The sequence below is a fragment of the Euprymna scolopes genome, chromosome 33, assembly GCF_053919585.1.
Source record: "Euprymna scolopes isolate OS-2025 chromosome 33, ASM5391958v1, whole genome shotgun sequence".
NCBI classification, from domain to species: domain Eukaryota; kingdom Metazoa; phylum Mollusca; class Cephalopoda; order Sepiida; family Sepiolidae; genus Euprymna; species Euprymna scolopes.
Window position 1 is genome coordinate 67000126 of NC_136514.1, and position 23097 is coordinate 67023222.

Sequence of the window (23097 nt, forward strand, 5' to 3'; positions counted from 1 at the left end):
CTGCGACCCGACTTTCATTTTGATTATCCTAATATTTTGTTTGGTCTGTGTCTTTATGTTTTGCCAAAGTGTGTGACCCGACATTCAATTTGAATATTATAATATTCTGTTTTAACTGTGACTCTGTGTTTTATCAAAAAAGAAAAGAAAGAAAAGGAAGAGAGGCAAATAATATATCTCAACCAATGACCCCCCATCCTGATCTGATGTTGTCTGTGACTGGATTCTCATTATGACTGTTTTATTATGGTTATTTCCTTCATTTGTTTTTTTGTCTGAATAATAAATTTATATATTTTAAAGATATTCATTTGGTGTCCGAACGTTTTCATTCCCTGCCATCTTTATTATTAAACGTGAATGTTATCGGGTAGTCCATGACGATTCCACTGATTCGAAACTTGGGAAATGACATGCGGTTGTGATATTATTACGGCCGGCAAAATTCCACATTTTTTCTTTTTCTTACGACGTGTATTTTGGTATAGAATTTCTTGGGAAATTCCTAACCCCTAGCCTGGACCCGGAACACGCTACAATAATATATATATATATATATATATATATATATATATATATATATACATGCAAATATATATACACACATACATATATATATACACATATATATACATATATATACGTATATATATACATATATACATATGTATATACATACATATATATACATACATATATACATATGTATATACATACATATATATACATACATATATACATATGTATATACATACATATATATACATACATATATACATATGTATATACATACATATATATACATACATATATACATACATATATATACATACATATATACATACATATATATACATACATATATACATATAGATATATCCATATATATATACATATCCATATGTATATACATATATATATCCATATATATACCCATATATACATATATATACACACATATATATACATACATATATATATACATACATATGTATATATACATAGATATTTATATATACATAGATATTTATATATACATACATATGTATATAGATACATATATATGTATATACATACACACATATACATATGTATATATACATGTACATATACATATATATATGCATATAAATATATATACACATATATACATATATATATATCCTCGATATATATACATATGCATATATATATACATATATATGTACATACATACATTTATATATGTATAAATATATATATATACATATACGCATATGTATGTATACATATAGATATATATACAATATATAGATATGTGCATATATATACATATATATATGTACAGATATATACATATATAAACGCATACATATATATATAAAGATATATATACATATATATACACATACATATATATACAAATATATATATACACATACATATATATATACATATATATACACATATATATACACATACATATATATACAGATATATACAAATTCATATGTAAATATATATATACATATATATATGCATATATATACATAGATAGATATATATGCATATATATATGCATATATACGCATATATATGCATATATATTCACGCATACGTATATATATACATATGTATTTACACATACATATATATATACATATATATATGCATACATATATATATGCATACATATATATATACGTACATATATATATAAACATACATATATATATATACATATATATATGCATACATACATACATATATATATGCAAACATATATATATACATACATATAGTTATACACATACATACATATATATATATGCATACATATATATACATACATATATATACATACATATATATATATATGAATACATATATATACATACATATATATACATATATATATATGTACATATATATACATATATATATACATTTTATATATATATATACATATATATATACATATGTATACATACATATATATATACATACATATATATACATATATACATTTATATATATACATATATACTTACATATATATATACATACATATATATATACATATATGTATATACATACATATATATACATATATGTATATACATACATATATATACATATACATACATGTATATGCATATATATACACACATATATATACATATACATACATATATATACATACATATGTATATACATATATACACATACGTATATATATATACACATACATATATATACACACATATACATATATATACATATATATACACATATACGTATATACATATACATATATATATACACACATATACATATATATATACATACATATATACATACATATATGTACATATATATATGCATATACATATATATATATACATATACATATATATACACATATACATGCATATATATATATACATATATATATACATATTGTTACGGGTGCGGTGGCTAATCACAACGCCGTAACACAGTATTGGCTATCGTAAGCAAGAGTAGGGAAAAAGGTTTTGAGGGAAGAGTTATAAAAATACAAGAAGCAGGTATTTTATATAAAAATAGGGAATTTATTATAGACACAAAACATACCAAAACAAGATAGGCTGACAGAAATATTTATGAAATGTTTAAATACAGGACAAAGGGGATGAACACAATATTAAAATATGAGGGAAAAAGGGTAACAAGTGGAAGGTAATTATAGTGGGGAAAACTAGGCACAGCAATAATCTATTCTCGGAACTTAATACATAATATGATATTCAATATGTTTGGTCAAATGATAAACAAAAATACTTTACCCTCCGTCGTATTAATAGGGATGACCAAGTTGGGTAGTAGGTGGATTCTGGTGATAGTGGGTTGAGGTTAAAGTTCTTACGATGCCTTTGAACAAATCCGCCGGGGAGAAAGGCTGCCTGTGGAAGCTACTAGCTCACTCTTTCTCACTCACGTTAGGCTGTTACTCCCAGCCTTTTATATTCATAAGGGAGTGTATATCTCTTAGACCTCTTTTTCTTTCCTTTCTTTTCTTCTTCTTCCTAACCTTTCCTAATTCTATTTTTAGGGATGGGGACAACCTGAATGACCCTAGGTTCTGTACCCAGTCCATTCAAGGTCAAAATTAATACGACGTCTTTTGTTACAATATGTATACATATATATACATACACATATATATACATATATATATAAATATATATACATATATATATACACATATACATGCATATATACATATATATACATACACATAAATATATATGAATATATATACATAAATATATACATATATATATAAATATAGATACATATATATACATACACGTATATATACACACATATATATACCCATATATATATATATACATATATATATACACATATATACATATATACACATATATATACACATATATATACATATATACACATATATATACATATATACACATATATATACATATATACACATATATGCATATATATATATTCATATATACACATATATATACACATATATATACACATATATATACATATATATACACATATATATACATATATATACACATATACGTACATATATTTACGCATATATACATATATATATATACACACATACATATATATACATATATATACACACACACATATATATACACACATATATATATATACATACATATATATACGCATATATATATACACACATATATATATATATACACATACATATATATACGCATATATATATACATAGGTATACACACACACATACATATATATACGCATATATATACACACACACATATATACACACATACATTATATATATATATATATATATATATATATATATATATATATATATATATATATATATATATATATATATATATATTAATGTGTGGATGTTTCCAATATTGTTCCCGAATCCGATACAATTACCGATTCGTATTCTTCATAAATCTAAACAATTAACTAGAATATTTTTATTTCCCCCGATTTTAGTAAAACCACATGTTTACTATACAGATATTTTCTTAAACTTGCGGAAGAAGATCTATCGATTTTAGTGTTACTGATGTTTTAAAATCAATAGATATTTTTGTTATTTTATCCCAATTACCAGCAATTGAAGATTTTGCGTTAAACAAAATCAAATAAAAAGAAGACAATTAAAAGAATCGTTTTGGCATCAGACAATAGGCATTACTACCGATTTCGATTAATCGTTCCAACACTAATATATATATATATATATATATATATATATATATATATATGATGATGATTGCAACGTCTTGTCAGTCGAGTTCCACTCCCTCAGACACTTAATGTCCATGAGCCTAAAATGCCTGACGTAGTATCTATACAAAGATGATGTTACAGACTCTTACCTTTGTACGACAGCTAAGTCTCTCTCTCTGTTCCAAATGGTGACATACAGCAGCAAGCAAGAGCAAGGTACCCAGCAACAAATTAAACTGCAGACCAGCTTAATGCGGTACTGGTCTCCCGGTTTATGGGTTTTTAAATCAGAGATTTGATTCTCCTAGAAAGGTTGCCTTCACCACGGCTTATGGGAGCCCCAATATATATATATATATATACAAATATACATGGTGCTAGTTGGTCGTTGACCCCGAATAAGGGGTCATTCGCTCTTATATATATATATATATATATATATATATATATATATATATATATATATATATATATATATATATATACTCATGAACAAAAAAAAATGGGCCAGGAAAAAAATTTACAATTTATTGCACAAAAAGCTGCATTACACAAAATGCAATTAAATAATAAACGAAAATGAGAAAAAAATATAAAGAGCAAGATATTTACTTTAATAAAAACTTAGTATGGAATGGAATTGCCTTTAGATCTTTTTAAAAGATCAATTCTTTTTATCATGCTCTCAACCAACTTGGAGCACTGTGAAGAGGAGATGTTATTCCATTCTCTTTGTACTGCTTCCCATAATTTTTCTTTGTTGGAAAAAGTTTTTCTAACTAATGCACGAGATATTATAGCCCAAATATTTTCCATTGGGTTTAAATCTGGGCTTTGGCCAGGACAAAACATCACATCAATTGAATTATCAGTAAGCCACTTCTTTGTGACTTTTGATGTGTGCGCAGGGGCATTATCATGTTGAAAAATAATGTCATTGTTCATTTCTAACTTCTGGATGCTTGGTAATAGACCTCTTTCTAATATTTGAATGTATTCTTTGGCATTAATTGACGCATCACATCTGATAATTTCCCCGACTCCTGCAGCAGAAAAGGTCCCCCATACCATTATTCCTCCGTTTCCATGTTTTACTGTGGTTTTTATGCAATTCGGTGAAAATCTTTCTCCGGATCATCGGATGCAACGTTCAGGGGCATCACTGGCAAGGCAAAATCTTGATTCGTCCGACCAGAAAACATTTCTAAACCAATCTGCATCTTTCGTACCATAACATGATGCAAATGTCTTTCTGTCGCTGATGTTCTTCTTTTTTTTTGCACATCTTTTTGATGAAAATCCCATTTCCTTCATCCTTCTGGATATTGTCACTCTAGAAAGAGAATTTCCTTTTGCTGTTTCGAATTGTTTGCTATGGTCAACATAAGTTATTTTGCGATCCTTCAAAACAGTCATTTTAAGCCTGTGATCGTCCTTCATTATGGATGCTCTGGGGCGACCAGAACCAACTTTCCTGCTCACTGTGCCTTCAATTTCGAACCTTTGCCCAATTCTCTTCACAGCTGAAAGAGATGTTGCCACCTTTTCTTCTTTCAAAATGTCGAAAATCTGCTTGTAAGTCAAATTTGCCTGTCGTAATCCTGCAATTCGGTTTTTAATTTTTTCGTCAAGATGTCATCTTACTTTTCTTGGACTCATCTTTAATACTAATAATCTGAAAAATACTAAATAACAGCTAATTATTAGCAAACAAGCGATAAAAATTTTAAAAATTGTTTTCTTTCCAATTTCAATCATGGCCCATTTTTTTTGTTCCAATTTTAATCATGGCCCATTTTTTTTGTTCACGAGTGTATATATATATGCATACATATATATATGCATACATATATACATATATATATGCATACATATATATATGCATACATATATACGTATATATGTATGCATACATATATACATATATATATGCATACATATATATATGCATACATATATACATATATATATGCATACATATATATATGCATACATATATACATATATATATGCATACATATATATATGCATACATATATACATATATATATGCATACATATATATATGCATACATATATACATATATATATGCATACATATATATATGCATACATATATACATATATATATGCATACATATATATATGCATACATATATACATATATATATGCATACATATATACATATATATATATATATGCATACATATATACATATATATATATGCATACATATATACATATATATATGCATACATATATACATATATATATATGCATACATATATACATATATATATATGCATACATATATACATATATATATAAGCATACATATATACATATATATATGCATACATATATACATATATATATGCATACATATATACATATATATATATGCATACATATATACATATATATATGCATACATATATACATATATATATGCATACATATATACATATATATATGCATACATATATACATATATATATGCATACATATATACATATATATATGCATACATATATACATATGCATACATATATACATATATATATATGCATACATATATACATATATATATATATATATGCATACATATATACATATATATATATATATACATATATATACATACATATATATACATACATACATATATACATACATATATGCATATATATACATACATACATATATGCATATATACATACATATATACATATATATATATACATACATACGTATATACATATATATATACATACATATACATATATATGTATATATATGTATATATCTATAATATAAAGCTGAATGTGTGTGGGTGTGTGTGTGGTCACGAATCGGCTCCTATATGGTTGACTATTTTAAAAGCCTGATTACATATAATGATAGAAGATGTATCAAGACACAGGAATGTGTATGTTTGATCTGGCAGAACGGTGGTTCATCAAAATTGTTGGGTCTGCCTTCGCGCCTGGTCCACAAAGTAGTGAAATAAAAAATTTAAAAATTAAAAAAAAAAAAAAACGTTTACAACTGTTTTTGATATAGATGTACATAATAATACTTTGATAAGTATGTTTTAACCTAAATAGGGATGGTATAATAAAATTGTGGGGTCTGCGTTCGCGCTTGGCCTCCATAGAATGGAAATAGGCACAAACTTTAATAAAGACTTTTCATATCTATCTGCGTAAGTACACTTTGATAATTATGTTTCAGTTTGAAGAAATATGGTATAATAAAATCATGGGGTTTATCTATTTTATTTTTACTTTCACCATATTTAGCTTTGGTTTTGATACTCCCAAATTCAACCCAAACTTACAACCCTTCCTTTTCATAACCTATCATACTTTCATAAATCAGAGTCCATTTTCGGTAGGCTTTTTTTAACCCAGTCAACGACGGGTACGTTTGCTAGTATATATATATATATATATATATATATATATATATATATATATATATATATACACATATATATACATCTATATATCTATAAAAGTGAACGTGAGTGTGTGTGTCTGTGTGTGTGTCTGTGTACATTTCCCTACGCAATATCTCTGTCTATTTTTAGTCTACAGACTCAAAATTTGATATACAGGGTACTGAGATTTGGGAAAATTGATGTGATTGCGTTTCGGCTAGAAATTTGGCTGTTAAAGGGTCAAATTTCAACGATTTGACCTTTGAGAACTCTACCAAACTACCGACAATTTGGAGTCTAAACACTTGACATTGTAGATATTTGTTACTTGGACATGCATTTAACTTAACTTGATTTGAGCCCAAAAACAATAAATATTAAGGGGTTATAATAAGGGTCAAAGTTTAAAAAAATTACCGTTTTTTTTGTTTTTTTTTGGGGGGCAGCATACACCTCAAAACACCCAGGCAACGCCGGGCATCCATTGTTAGTATATATATATATATATATATATATATATATATATATATATATATATATATATATACATCTACATACATACATATATACATATACATATACATATAATTACAAGTATGAATATATTTATAAACAATTTTAGGTGGAAAGCCTACCATTTTGATAAACACCGAAATGATACCACTGAACCAATATATCACCAACCTGAAGAAATGGAAAAAGCAACCTCAGAAAGGACGATGAACAGAGAAAAGCAGCCAAATACTACAGACTAAAAACATATAAAACCCTAAAAAGAACAAGGACACTGAGAAATTTGAAAATGATTTGATCAACCTGATTAAAAATATTAAATTTTAAAAAAATAAAAAATATGTCACTCCAACCCTTAAAAAAATAAATAAATTTTCGAAATCTATTTCAAAAAGCCACCAAAATAAACTTATAGTACCGGCGGATAAAACTAGAAATTTTTACACAATGGACTATATACAGTATAAAAATCTAATATATAAAGAACTTAATAAAAATTACAAAACAATAAACAAGTCAGCACTAAATGGAATAAATAATGACGCAAAAAACATTTTAACTAAACTTAAAATAGATAAATACACGGAAATAACAGTACCAGGTACCCCGAGATTTACTTTAAAAGACCACAAACAAAGCTTTGTATATTAACCCTACTATTAGACTCATCTGCCCCTCAAAATCAGATATAGGACTGGTTAGTAAAAACATATTAGATAGAATTATCCCCAAAATTAAATCTATAATAAAATATCCACTAAGGCAATCTTCCAACCAAGTAATCGACTGGTTTTCTAACATTCAAAATAAGAATAACAGTAAATTTCTTTCTTTTGATATTGAATCATATTACCAATCAATATCGCCGATCCTACTAAATAAATCTCTATTAATGGCACGAAAACTAACTAATATAACTCACGACGAAATTAAAGTAATACTTGTAGCTAGAAAGTCTTTAATAACCTTTGATAATAAGTATTGGACCAGGAAAAATATCCCTAACCATTTCAACATTTTAATGGGCTCGACAGACTCGGCTCAGGTTACCGATCTAGTTGGCCTTTTTCTTTTAAATGAAATTCATTGTATACTCCATAAACAGTTCAAACTTGAAGGAGGACTATACAGAGATGATGCACTTTTCGTAACTAACTCTACAAATAATAATTACGAAAAAGCAATTAAATCTCTACATAAATTATTTAAAAATTATGGACTTACTACAAAAATCGACCCTAATAAAAAAAAAATTGTTAATTTCTTAGACATAACCTTAAATCTTGAGAACTCTACCTTTGAACCCTATCATAAACCTAACCAATCTGTGCTATATGTCCATAATGAATCAAACCACCATAAACCAATATTGAAATCAATAGTTCCCAATGTCTCTTTAAGAATTTCTAGGCTGTCTTCTAGCAAATCTGTATTTAGTAAAAACGAAAAATATTACAATGAAGCCCTTAAAAACTCAGGATACAATTCACAAATTAAATTCATAAATAAAAATGATAGAAACATAAACTGCATTGAAAATAAACCTACTAAGAGCGTAATAACCTACAATATGGCAATGTCTTTCCGTATACGTGTTAAAAAAAATGAACAAAATGCAAGAAAAGATAAAACCAAACCACAAATATTAGATACTAATACAAATAAACAGCAAACCAAAACCAGTAAACGTAAAAACAGACATAAGGAGACCCTATGGTTCAACCCTCCATATTCCAAAAATCTTGAGACGAACTTAGCCAGAGAATTTTTTAAAATATTGGATAGAAACTTTAAAGCCCCCCATAGATATAATTAAATATTCAATAAGAATACAATCAAAGTGTTCTACTCTACTATGCCAAACCTTCATCAAAAAATAATTAGTTCCAACAATAAAAAAATTAATAAACTACAAAATACAATTATACAAAATATAGCAGGCTGTAACTGTAGAAGAAAAATAAATGTCCCCTACAAGGCTCATGTAAAATAAAAAATGTAGTCTATAGCTGCACAGTATCAAAAAAAAACAAATCTAAATGAATTTAATAGCAACCATAACTCAACCACCCGATTAAATAATGACACCAACTTTAACCAATCTACTAATCAAATACAAACCAACCCACCATATAATAATCCAACACCTAATCTACCGGAAAATAATTACACTAAACAAGAGGCAATATATTTTGGTTCCACATCTGGCTTAATAAAACAGAATTTCAACGCACAAATATTCATTTAAAAATCACTCCCTGTTAAACCAAACTACCCTATCCAAGCATATTTGGCGACTCAAGGATAACAATATTTATTTCAATTTGAAATGGCAAATAATAGGGTCTTATAAAGCATACAAACCAAGAGATAAATTCTGTGCACTGTGTACAAAAGAGACCCTAAAAATTTTAAAATATGAAGATATAAAAAATAGAACCACCCTATTAAATGCAAGAGAAGAACTTATTTTCGCATGCAGTCATAAGAGTTGGTTTAAATTTAATAAATATAAACCACCTTAAATCATTAAAAATGTTACTTATTAATATTCAATATTAAAAGTAAACTATAACTTGGCATACTTATTAATAAAAATTTATGATCATCAATATTATTGTTATTATAAATTGATCTGATATATCGACCATTATTAAAATATATTCTTAACCTTAACCTATGATATATTTTTAATTTCAATAAATAAATAAATTATCAAATATTAAATTCAATAATTTCAAAATGGATTATAATATATTGTTTGCCTGATTTATTTATTAGTCCTGAATAGATTAAGTTAAACACTAATTATCTCCCTTGCATTGTTTAATTAAAGAAATAAGATTATCTTCACTTTTTTTCTTCAGTTTTAAATTTAGCGTTTTAATCAAACGTATTCTAACCGATATAAAATATTCCATTAGCGTTCTTTTTGAAAATTTATCATTTCATAAGTTGAAAGGCTACAATAAACATCCATATGAATACTTTGACCTTAATTGCTGATTTCAAAAGGCGAAGAATTAAAAGGTAAATAATTATATATTTTTTTATATATATATCTGTGTATGTGTGTGTATGTATATATATGTATATATATATGTATGTATATTTATGTGTGTATATATATATATATATATATATATATATATATATATATATATATATATATGTGTGTGTGTGTGTGTGTGTGTGTGTGTCTGTCCATGGACTTTATTAGAAATATTATAATATTATATTTAAACCAAATTTAGATTTATAATTTTATTATATTTTACTTCTTATCAATTTTCTTATCAAGTAAATGCATACCTTTATTTTAATTTTTTCCAGATACATCTGCCTATACTTTTAATGCTAGCTTTATTTATGGTGTCTTTTACATATATTAAAAACCCTTCCCAATACTTTGCTGATGAGGAAACTTTGTTTGTTAAAAATACTATATGTAAAAACTATTGTCCATGACTTAATGTCTACCACAATAAAAACATTGTTTTCCGAAACGATCGTACAAATTGTTGATTTTGTTGTTGTTCCTTCTTGTGAAACGGATTTTTAATTTAATTCTAATTTGAATTTGAAATTATTAATCTCATTACTGAATATATATATATATATATAGATAGATATATATTCGATTTTCTCCACATTAAAAAAACGATTTTTAGTCGCGTTATAAGTCCCTCAGTCGGTATATATATATATATATAATGTGTGTATATATACATATACATATATAGACATATATATACATATATATATGCATATACATATATATATATATATATATATGTACATATATATATATACACATTTATATATATACATAGATATATATATATACACACATTTATATATACACAGATTTATATATATACATATATATATATACATACACGCACATATATATCTATATATCTATAAAAGTGAACGTGTCTGTGTGTGTGTCTGTCTGTGTGTCTGTGTACATGTTCCTTTGCAATAACTCTGTTAATTTTAAGTCTACAGACTCGAAATTTGATGTACAGGATACTGACATTTGGGAAAATCTATGTGATCGGTTTTCTGACAGAAATTTGGCTGTTAAGGGGTCAAAGTTCAACGATTTGACCTTTGAGAACTCTACCAGACTCCTCCAACAATTTTGGGTCTAAACATTCTATATTTTAGATATAGGTTCCTTGGACATGGATCTAACTTAATAACTCGATTTGAGCCCAAAGCAATAAATTTTAAGGGGGTCATAATTGGGGTCAAAGTTAAAAAAAATTGACTGTTTTTGTATTTTGTTTTTGTTTTTTCCTCAACATACACCTCCAAACACCCGGGCAGCGCAGTGTTGAAATACTAGTATATATATATATATATATATATACACGCAACAAACAAATCCAGAGTGACTTTTTGGAGAATTCGATTTTCTCCACATTAAAAAAACGATTTTTAGTCGCGTTATAAGTCACTCAGTCGGTCTTTTGGTCGATCTGTCGGTCGGTCTGTCCGTAACACTTTTGTGCTTGGCCTTTTTGATTAAGATCTAAGGTCTGTTGCTAATATATGCTGTTCTTAGCTTTTTAAGCTTTTCTTGGCCTTTTGAACCAAGATCAAAGTGTAGTATCTGTCCTCGCAGTATACTAGGCTTTCTCTTTTTCAAAGACCAGTGACCGCCCACTTGACCAACTTTGGTCAAGTTCAAGGGTTTTTTCTTGTTTGGCCTCAAAGGACTGACCCCATTCTTTGGGTGAGTGGTCCTTAAGGCATTGTTGTGTTTTTGTAATTGTTGCTTTGTATTATTAACTGGTTTTCCCTCTTTTGCAGATAGTCCAGTGTCTGGATCCGACTTAAGCAGCCGGCCGGGCTAGGGGATACTGACGTGCCTTTTTAGGCGAAGGTCCCCCTAGTTTCCAAATCGGCGGGTCGGAGAAGGGCACCTAGGGGGGCAGGCCTCTGCCTCTTCACCATGGGGGACGCCCCTGGTGTACAAGTGTCCATGGAGGGTTCGGGGGGTGCCACCCTGAAAGGCACCCCCAGGTCGAGAAGGGTTCCAGTGGTCGCCGCCCCCAGTTCGGAAGGGTCGAGCGCCGGTTTGTGGTCGGTTCCGGGGGTCGCCACTCCCAGTTCGAGAAGGGTCGAGGGTCAGTTAGCAGCCAGTAGGGTTACGGCTGAAAAGGAGGACAAATGTTACCATAATGGGCGTGCCGAGCTTCATCGAAGAAGATCAGCTGGGAGTGACGCTGGCCCAATATGGAGAAATGGAGAAGGTGCAGGCTGTCATCGGACCTAGAAACATCAAAGCTGGCGAGTATAAAATCGAAATGCGCACAGACAAAAAGGGGTTTTACAGCATCCCCTCCCAGCTGATCTGTGAGGGCTGGACGATGACAGTAATAGTGGAAGGACGAAAACCGCACTACTGGCTCTGCCAAAAGCCGGAGCATATGTCTCCTTTCTGCTCTGAGAAAAAAGAGTCAGACAAACAGCCACGACTAGCAGAAACCAAGAGGACAGAGGGAGATGATAAGAAAGAAGAAAGGAATAATAATGCCGCCACCTGGAGCAAAGTTGTCTCAAAAAAGACAAAGAAGCAGGAGAAAACAGCCCCTCAAACAACAGCAAGAGGGGCGGCAGTGGCGGCAAAAAGGAAATTAAGAGTAAGCTCCTCAGAATCCAAGGGAGAAGAAGCAGACAAGACAAAGCATATGGAAAAACGGGAAAGAAAGGAGGCAACTCTGGCAGAGGCAGCCCCGGCAGAGACAACCCTGGTAGAGATGGCCCCAATAGAGACAGCCCCGGGGAGATAATTCCGGAAACAGCCCCAGAAGAAGTAAATCAAGACCAGAATATTGAGCCTCCAACCCAGACCCCCAGTGAGGAAGCTAAACTCACCCCTCCCCTATTCAACACGCCTAAAGAGAAAGAGTAGCGCGAAGCTCCTGTCGCAGAGGCAGAAAAAGCTACAACAACAGATGACCAGCAACAGGCGCCCCCTCGTAGAGAGGGTAAAACGAGGAAGTACCTGTTCTGGCCGGGAGAACGCCTCTGCGACGCAAGCATTGACCACGTGATCGGCGACCTCAACAGAAGACAAAAAAGGTTTCTCAAAAGCCTTGAAGACCTCTCCAAGGTCGATGGGAAAGAGGTTGCCGATCCCAGAAACTTTGCGGATGCTCCACATCTGATAACCTTCATAAGAGCAAATAGGGGAGGGCGTTGTAAGACCCTGTGGAGAATGTTGGAGGCCAGTAAGACTGCATATGAGGTGCTGTGTATCATGAATGGGGAGCACCCATCATTAGGGCAAATTGCCCAAAAATGTGAAGGGAGGGTCCCAATTTACATTCACCCATCCCTTTATAGAGCCATTAAAATGACGTTCCCCCTGGAAGTTGGGGGCCTGGCTCAAGACGGACGGCTTACGTCTGACCTGCTCACAGGCAGTCTCGGTCAGACCTTTGACGGCCTTACCCCCAAAGATTTCAGACCCATACTAGAGGAATACTACTCGTTAGGGAATTATGGCCACGAGCTTAAACCTAGCTAGTTTGAATGCAAGGGACATGAGATCCCGAAGCAAGGCTGCTCGCGTGCTGAGGGATCTCGTGGCCCTTGAGATAGACTTAGCTGCATTACAGGAGACCCACTTTGTGGGGGACTGCAGTGTGCTGGTGAACGACTTTGACATTTATTCAGCATATGGCAGTTCCCGTAGAGGTGGGGTTTCTGTTCTAGTGAGTCGCACCCTGTCTGCGACGGTTACCGTTGTTCACGCTGATACTCATGGGAGGTTGGTTGTGGTCGATGTTGCCATTAAAAGTGGCAAGTTCCAGATCATGGCGGTTTATGCGCCTAACATCCACAGCGAGAGGGTTTCCTTTTTTCGGTGGGTGGAGGTGTTTCTCTCTTCAGGTCCGGAGCAAGTAGTGTTAATGGGGACTGGAATGCCGTCCTGAACCCCAATATAGATACGGTCGGGGGGGGGGCTAGTAGGTCGGCGTGGTGTGATAGCAGCCTGTCTGACCTGATGGCCTCGTGCGATCTGGTCGACAGGTTCTGTCTGGATCACCCCAGGAGGGAGATGTGGACATGGCAATCTAGTACGGCCATCCATCCAAGTACATACTTGGACAGAATGTTAATTAGAAAGGGCGATATAGATTTCCTATCTTGTCCCATGTTCCACTGGTTAGGTCATTCGGACCACAAGCTCGTGCTGGCCCGTTTAAAATTAGGTAATAGGCCTAGGTTGGTTGGCTACTGGAAGTTGAACATCTCCTTGTTGGAGTTGAAAGACTTCCGGGAGCAGCTGACATCACTAATTCAGAGCGAGTTAGTGGGGGCGGTTACCGGGAGTAGATGGTGGGTTCACCTTAAGGCTACCATTGGGCACTTTTGCGTCCAATACAGCCAACGCCTCGCGCTAACTAGGGCTCGGACCAAAAGGCACCTAGATGATAGACTGACCCGGGCGGTGGCAGGGGGGGGGGAGTCCCTAGAATTAGCTCTAGTTAAGGAAGACCTGAGTCGCTTAGCTAGCAAGCGATATGTAGGTCAGGTAGTTAGAGTTAGGTAAAAGAGTCTCCAACGAAGCCGTGAATGTTGACGCTGCTGAGCGTGGGGCCGCCTTAAGACGCGGCTCGGACGGGTACATTTGGGAGGTGAAAAACCTGGAAGGGCACACTCTCGCATTGGCGCGAGAGATTTGCAATGGGTTTCGGCAGCATTTAATGGATCGTTTCACCCAACTACCCAGATTCCGCGGCCAGGAGTTTGGCAGCTATTTAGCTGGCTCGCCCCGCCTTACTGCGGCCCGAGCGGCTAGCTGTGAGGGGATGGTTACTAGCTCTACCTGGTGGAAAATTTGCCAGAGTGTCCGCGTATGCTGATGATGTCACCGTTTTTGCCGGGCGAAGGCTTGATATTAAGGCGGTGATGGAGGCGATCGCTGAGTATGAAGTTGTCACGGGGGCCGTAATCAATCGCAGCAAGTCCGTTGGCCTGCGGTTGGGCACGTGGACCGGGGTAAACTCGCTTCCAGGTGCGTTCGGCTGGACTAATGGCACAGTCAAAATTCTCAGAGTATGGTTCGGACCGGGTCTCCAGCTGGACAAGAATTGGTCGGAGGTACAGATGAAGGTCGAGTCATCAGTGAGGACTTGGATTCGGAGAAAATTGTCCTTAAAGGGTCGTGCGGAGGCATGTGCAACGTACATGTTTCCGCTGATACTTTACCGCTTGTCTGTTCTTCCCCTGCCTGCGGATCGCTGTAAGGCTTTAGAGCAACTCCTATTCAAACTCCTTTGGGTGGGAGGAAAACCGTATGTCCGTAGACAGGTCTGTACGTAGAAACTTAGTGAGGGAGGTTTAGGAATGCCGGACTGGCAGAGTCATAAGCATGCTGAGAGATTGGCGTTTCTGAGTCGGACACTGTTAGAGGAAACATACTGGGTACCAACCGTGGAACTTGCGTTTCCGCGGCTCATATCCGCCCCTGCCAATGAAGGTCGCCGAAGACTGGTAGGGGAATCGTGTTTCTTCACCGAATGCCGAGCCACCCTTAAGGCATTGCCGGGGTCCAGTGACCTTGCGTGGTCTAGGAGAAGGCTATATGAGGATTTAGTGGGGGGAATCGTTAAAGATCCGCTGCATCTGTCGAGGGGGGAAATTCTCTCGCTGTGGAGTTGGGCGCCAGCCAATAGCTTTCTCAACAATGCTGAGTATTCAATTACATGGAGGCTAGTCCGGGACACGCTGCCACTCTTTGGCAGACTAGCCAGGGACTGCAGGGATAGTGAATACTATTATCCCCCCTGCCCACGCTGCAACAATGAAGAGGAGGAGGAGACAAGAGAACACGCGTTCTTTCTTTGCAGCGGAGTTTGGAGTCTCTGGGAGTATGTGGAAAAGTTAACGGCTCGCATCGACCCCGAGCGATCAGTGCCACTTGATTTAGCATACGTTGTCGACAATGTGGACCCGCCGTTTACTAGGGAGAAACAGTTGGTGTTTCTAGTGATCCTAGCTGTAGCTAGGTTAGTGACGTGGGTTTTGCGTCTGAACATTGTCTATGAGGGGCAATCTGTTTCGGATCACGATCTGGTTGTTTATTTTAAGCATCAACTTAAAATGAAAATCAGATGTGATTGGGAAAGATTGCACCGCATAGACTTTGATAGGAGAGGGTGCACAACACTAGCTTGTGCAACCGACGAGGCACTAAGTTTGAGCTCGTGCTCCCGCCCTACTGGTTATTGGTGCTGGAGTTTCTTTTTTCGGAACCCAGCCTTTTTTGACAAGACACAGTCTTCTGGGGTAGAGCGTAGTTAGGCAATAGTAACCACCTAGAGTGGAAAATGAATACTTTATTAGGGCCTAGTCTAGGATAAGTATGTGTGTTGATCCTGTTCCTTACTTTATTTTTTTATCAGGCACAAGCAGAGCTTCCAAAGATGCCCAGTCCACCTGTATGTTTTGTCCCCGGTCTACTTTGCCCCTTACGTATTATATGTTGGAAGATGCCATCCATCCCTGACGACCCAACCCTGAGTTATTTTCACGGAAGTGCTGTCCCCTAGGTCCCCCACACCCCATTAGGGAACGACCTGCTTGCTTTCACCCCTTTCTTTGGGGAGGGGGCCGGAAGACAGTGGGCGCTCCATTTAACGATTAGTGAATAGGTAGGGAGGGACCCCTTACTAACCCGCCCCCATAGGCATTTTGTTTAGTTGTTTTATTTTTCTTTCTTTTTGGGTGTTTTCTAGCTTGCCCCCCTCCCCTTCATCGCACCCCCATAAAAAAATACTCTTTGTTTTGTACATATCCAATTTTGCTTAGTTAAACTGTAAATATTTTACCTTCCTTGTTTTGTAAATATTATTATGCTTTTTGTTCATTGTAAATATTTTAATTCTTTTTTCTTTTAGAATGAATGATGCCCGCCGCCATCCCGTAAGCTGGGGAGTTGTTTTAAGCAGGTCCTGGTAAGAATGTAGGCGGTTGTTGTAGCATGATAGCGATTCTAGAATAGTTATACCTAATAAAGTACTTGTTTTTACAAGTCTAGCTTAGTTCAGCAAAGACCCCGTTTTTTCCCCCCAATCCCCCTTACTGGCCTTAGTGTCTATGCGCTTTCGGACTCCAAATGAGGCCTTGGCAGTAGATAATGCCAAGGCCGGGGCCGAAAGGCTAAATAAAGCTTTTCTTGGCCTTTGGCAAGATCAAAGTGTAGAATCTGTTCCGGCAGATACTGCAAGCAAAGACCATATGTGCAGGCAGCCCCACATATAAGACCTTGGTCAATGTAGGGGCAACCCTTCATACCAATTGTCACTATCCAGCTGCCCTACTCCCCTGGGAGTTGGTCCCCATTTCCCCTTTACTCCTCACATTAAAAATCGGCCTTGAGCCTAATTTGCTCTGTGGGGCAGGATATAAATACCCTTTTCTTGGCCTTTTGCCCAAGATCAAAATGTAGTATCTGTTCTTACTGCATGCTGTATTTATGTTTATAACTTTGTGATATAAAGTGGGAATCACTTTTCTGTATTAATTTAATGTAAAATGATCACCCACTTTACAACCAGTCAGTCTCAAAGCAATTCAACTCATTCTCCGGGTCATTCAAGTTGTTTTTGAAGTATTCCAGTTATTTTTTAAGCATTCAAGTCATTCTTAAGGTCATTCAATTCATCCTTAAGTTCATTAAAGTCATTCTAAGTCATTTCAGCCCATTTTTCGGTCATTTTAGTTTATCTTTACGAATTTCATGTCAATCCTACATTCACGCATTCATTCATTACATGAGAGCATGCGACTAATGGCTATCGGCCTTGTTTGTCTAACTCTCTCCTTGTAGAGACGCAACTAAATCTAGTTACAAAACAAATAATATTTAGATAAGTATCTTATTTAATTCATACGAAGAAAATGTGTTGCTATTGTAATTTCATAATTCTAAAACATTTCATATCTATAGCGTGTGTAACTAATATCTTTGGTCCTTTGTGCCCAAAACTTTACGACCTTCCTTTGATTTAAATAAATTTTAACAGCTGTTTTCCTCAACTGATTCTACTTTTTCACTTGCAAATTTCAACTGATTTTACTTTTTATTTCGTTTATCGACCACATGAATGATGCCTGTGTAACCATAAAACTTTTCATGGTTAAAAAGGACAAATTTAGAAAAAATAAGTACAAATTAGCAAAAACAAAAAAAAAACAAAAAAACAGTCGCATTCTACTTTGAATGCGAACCGACTAAAATACAACAAATGATATTTTTTAATCAATGAAAAGAGCTAAAACTAGACCCACTAAAACAAAAATATGCCATTAAATATTCCGTCTCAAGCCGCTAAGAACCTTCTCATGCCTATATCAAATACCTCCTCAAATTATGACCCCAATAGACACAACAGTCAGCCATTTGAACAATACACATGCACTTCTCGTGTCAAATGATCACTCTTTGACACAACTCGTGGGGTCAATACACGCAAGTTGAAATACTAATATTATCGCATAACCGGTACACTTATGATGTGCCTTTAATAAGTTTCCAGATTTTTTTTTATTTGTACAGTTATTTAAAATTGTCGTAGACTCTTGAAAATGCAATATGTTATTGCTATATATCTTATGAGATGACTGAGCAATTTTTTATGATTTCACGTTCAAATGAACAGCTACAGGAAGAATACGGAATACTAAATCTTGATTATTACTTCTGGCGAATTTTAAAAATGAAATTTGGGCGTGATGATATTTTGGGAGAAGGATATGCAATAAAATTATGTTTTAAACTTGGAAAAAATATCAAAGAAACGTGTGGAATGCTTCAGACTGCTTATAGACCATCTTGCATGAATCGAGCACCAGTTTCTGAGATAAGAGATTCTAGGAAAGAAGAGAGTCTGTGACGTATGATTAGAGGTGTGGGAGGAGTAAGGATATCAGAACACCTGAATTAATTGGCAAAAAAAAAAAAAAAAAAAAAAAAAAGAAATCCATGGATAAGGACCGTTTGTGTGTATATAGACAATAAGTACACAATTTGATGTCAGTGTGGGAACTATCCACACAATTATTCTCGAGGAACTTAAGATACAGAAGATTTGCACAAAGTTTATTCCAAGGTTGCATCGAGAAGATCAGAAATATGCTGTCATGACAGCAAGGAGATAGTCAAGCTGATCGATGCAGATCCTGCAGTTCTTGATGTTCTGGTCATTTGCGATAAAAGCTGGATCTACAGCTTTAATCCAGAAATCAAGCGACAATTCTCAATGGAAGCATGTTGGCTCTCCCAGACCCAAGAAGACCAGACAAATCCACCAAGAAACTTATGATTCTTTTTTTTGGACACAGCATATTACATGCACTGGGTTCACACTGGATAGACAGTCAACAGAGAATAATGTGTTGCGGTTTTAAGGGAGTTCAGGAAGAGATTTTGTCGGAAGAGGCCAACACTCTTAAAATCAGGTCAGTGGCATTTCTATGCACAAGTCCATAATTCCATCTTTGTCACAGACTATTTGACCAAGATGGGCGTCAAAACAGTTTTTCACCTACCATATAGTCCAGACCTTTCTCCTTGTAACTTTTGGTTATTCCCTAAGCGCAAGGAAAACCTTAGAGGCTGTCGTTATGATACAATTGAGGAGATGAAAGATGAAAGTGGCGCAGTTCACTGATACTCTCACACAAGAGGACTTCCATGTGCAGCTGGAGGATATTACTTGGAATGGCGACTAGAGTTTCATATGTGTATACTAATCAATAAAAGAGTTGCAGTTTCATATGTGTATACTAATCAATAAAAGAGTTGCAGTTTCATGTGTATACTATCAATAAAAGAGTTGCAGTTTCATGTGTAGTATCAATAAAAGAGTTGCAGTTTCATATGTGTCGTAGCAATAAAAGTACCCATACAAAAAAGTCTGGATATGTATTGAAGGTATCTAGTATTTCAGTTGAAATATTCCGAACCGACTTGTTACAAAATTGTTCCAGTCAAGAGAATTCAAGAGTACAACGTAATGGATAAAAATATCGAAATGTCTATCAATTACGTTGTTAATTGAATTAATCTACGATGTTAATTATTGAATTCGTTTCACAACTACGGCAGTTGATTAAACACACGTCGAACTTCTAATCACACTGATGCAGTTGATACACACTGTCCTCGATCTTCCGAAATACTCCTCTTATTGTCCAAGCGTTCGTCATCAGCCAATCGGCGGCCAGAAAAACAGTCACGTGAGGCCTGACGTCATCGCTCAATAATCTTACAAAAACCACAGCCGCCATTTTTAATTTCTGCCCTCCCTGTGATCCTCCCAGCAGGTAAGACAACACGCGCAGACACGTGGTCGCTTTCTTCCTTCATTCTGTTCGACTTTACAATTATTCCACTGTCAAACACGTATTGCTCCATTTATAATAATCTTCTGTTTTAATGAAACGAATATGAAAATTTTGAAAGAAAATGTACGAGCATTTGGTTGAACATGATACTAATACGGCCTCAATGATGCGTCCCTTTCCGTAAACGGGAAGGGCCGAAAAGTAAAGGGCAAAATGCAGCCAAGACAATAAAAGTGCCTTTTCCAAAGAGCTTCAATTGTCATTGCGCATTTCCTTTTCCACGGCTTGAATGAAATTTTCCTTGGAATGAATCCAAGGAAAAAAAATTGAATAAAAGTCGTTAAAAACGAAAGAAATTTAGTCCTAAACATAAATTCAATTACATTAGAATCTTTTTCTTGGATTTTATTTTAGGTTTATTTTTAGCATTTGTTTTGGAACTGAACTCTTCCCTCGTGGGAAGGCCAAGCTAATATTTGATTGTTTATGCTACTTGAATTTTTTTTCAAAGAATCATAATTTAATTTCAACATTCATAAAATTAGATTTTTATGTCAAATTTGATCTCATTTTCTTTTCGATAATTTCTTATAATTAAATTATCAATAATCAATTAATTTTTTAGTTCTGTTAAATTTAGTTAAACCATTTTTTACGATCAAGCTTGTTGATTCTCAACATTTTAAAATGCAAATGAGAATAAGGAGTTTAAGAGCAAGAATGTTATCAAAACGGCGGTAGAGGTGTATTTCAACGATCTCAATGTTATAATTATGCAAGAGATCTGGTGAATTATCTCCTTGTCTTACAATGAATCTGTATTTTTGTCAAACTTTATGTTAATCCAATACTGCTATGGCGAGGTCCTTTCTCCACTAAAAGATAGAGGTTAACAAAGATTTTGCAACAATGGTTTGTTGCGACCTGTGACTAGGTAAAAATTGTAGAACCTTGTCGATCTGGTAATAAGGGAAACGATTCAATTTCCTTCAACTCCAATCCCAAACTGAAATCACAACCAAAATTCAGTTCACTCCATCCCTCTTATAATCCAGTTAGCCAATCAAATAAGTTAAACATAACAACTACCAATATAAAAAGAGTCATCACCCACACAAAAGGTTTTTGCTGCCACTCTTCCCGAGAGTCGCAGGTAAGTGCTTCAAGTTTTCTCAACACCCTGCCACTCAACAGAAAACAAAATCAATTGTTATTGATTTTGTAAAGCCTTCTCAATATACATATTCCTCATTCTTGATCCCCAGAGCAGTGGGGACAAACCCAATCCTTTTCATCTGGCAGAGCTGCACTGATCCCAACGCATCTAAAATGGAACCAGTTATCACATTGATCACAACAGATCATGGCCGATCCGTCATCAGGTTTATTACATCCGGGATAAATCCAAACCTGCTCACTCTCCTGTACTAAAGTGGGTTCCTCAAAACTGGTTTCTGACCAAGAAATTCCTTCTATGGACTCCCAGTCATCATAACAAGGTTCCGGA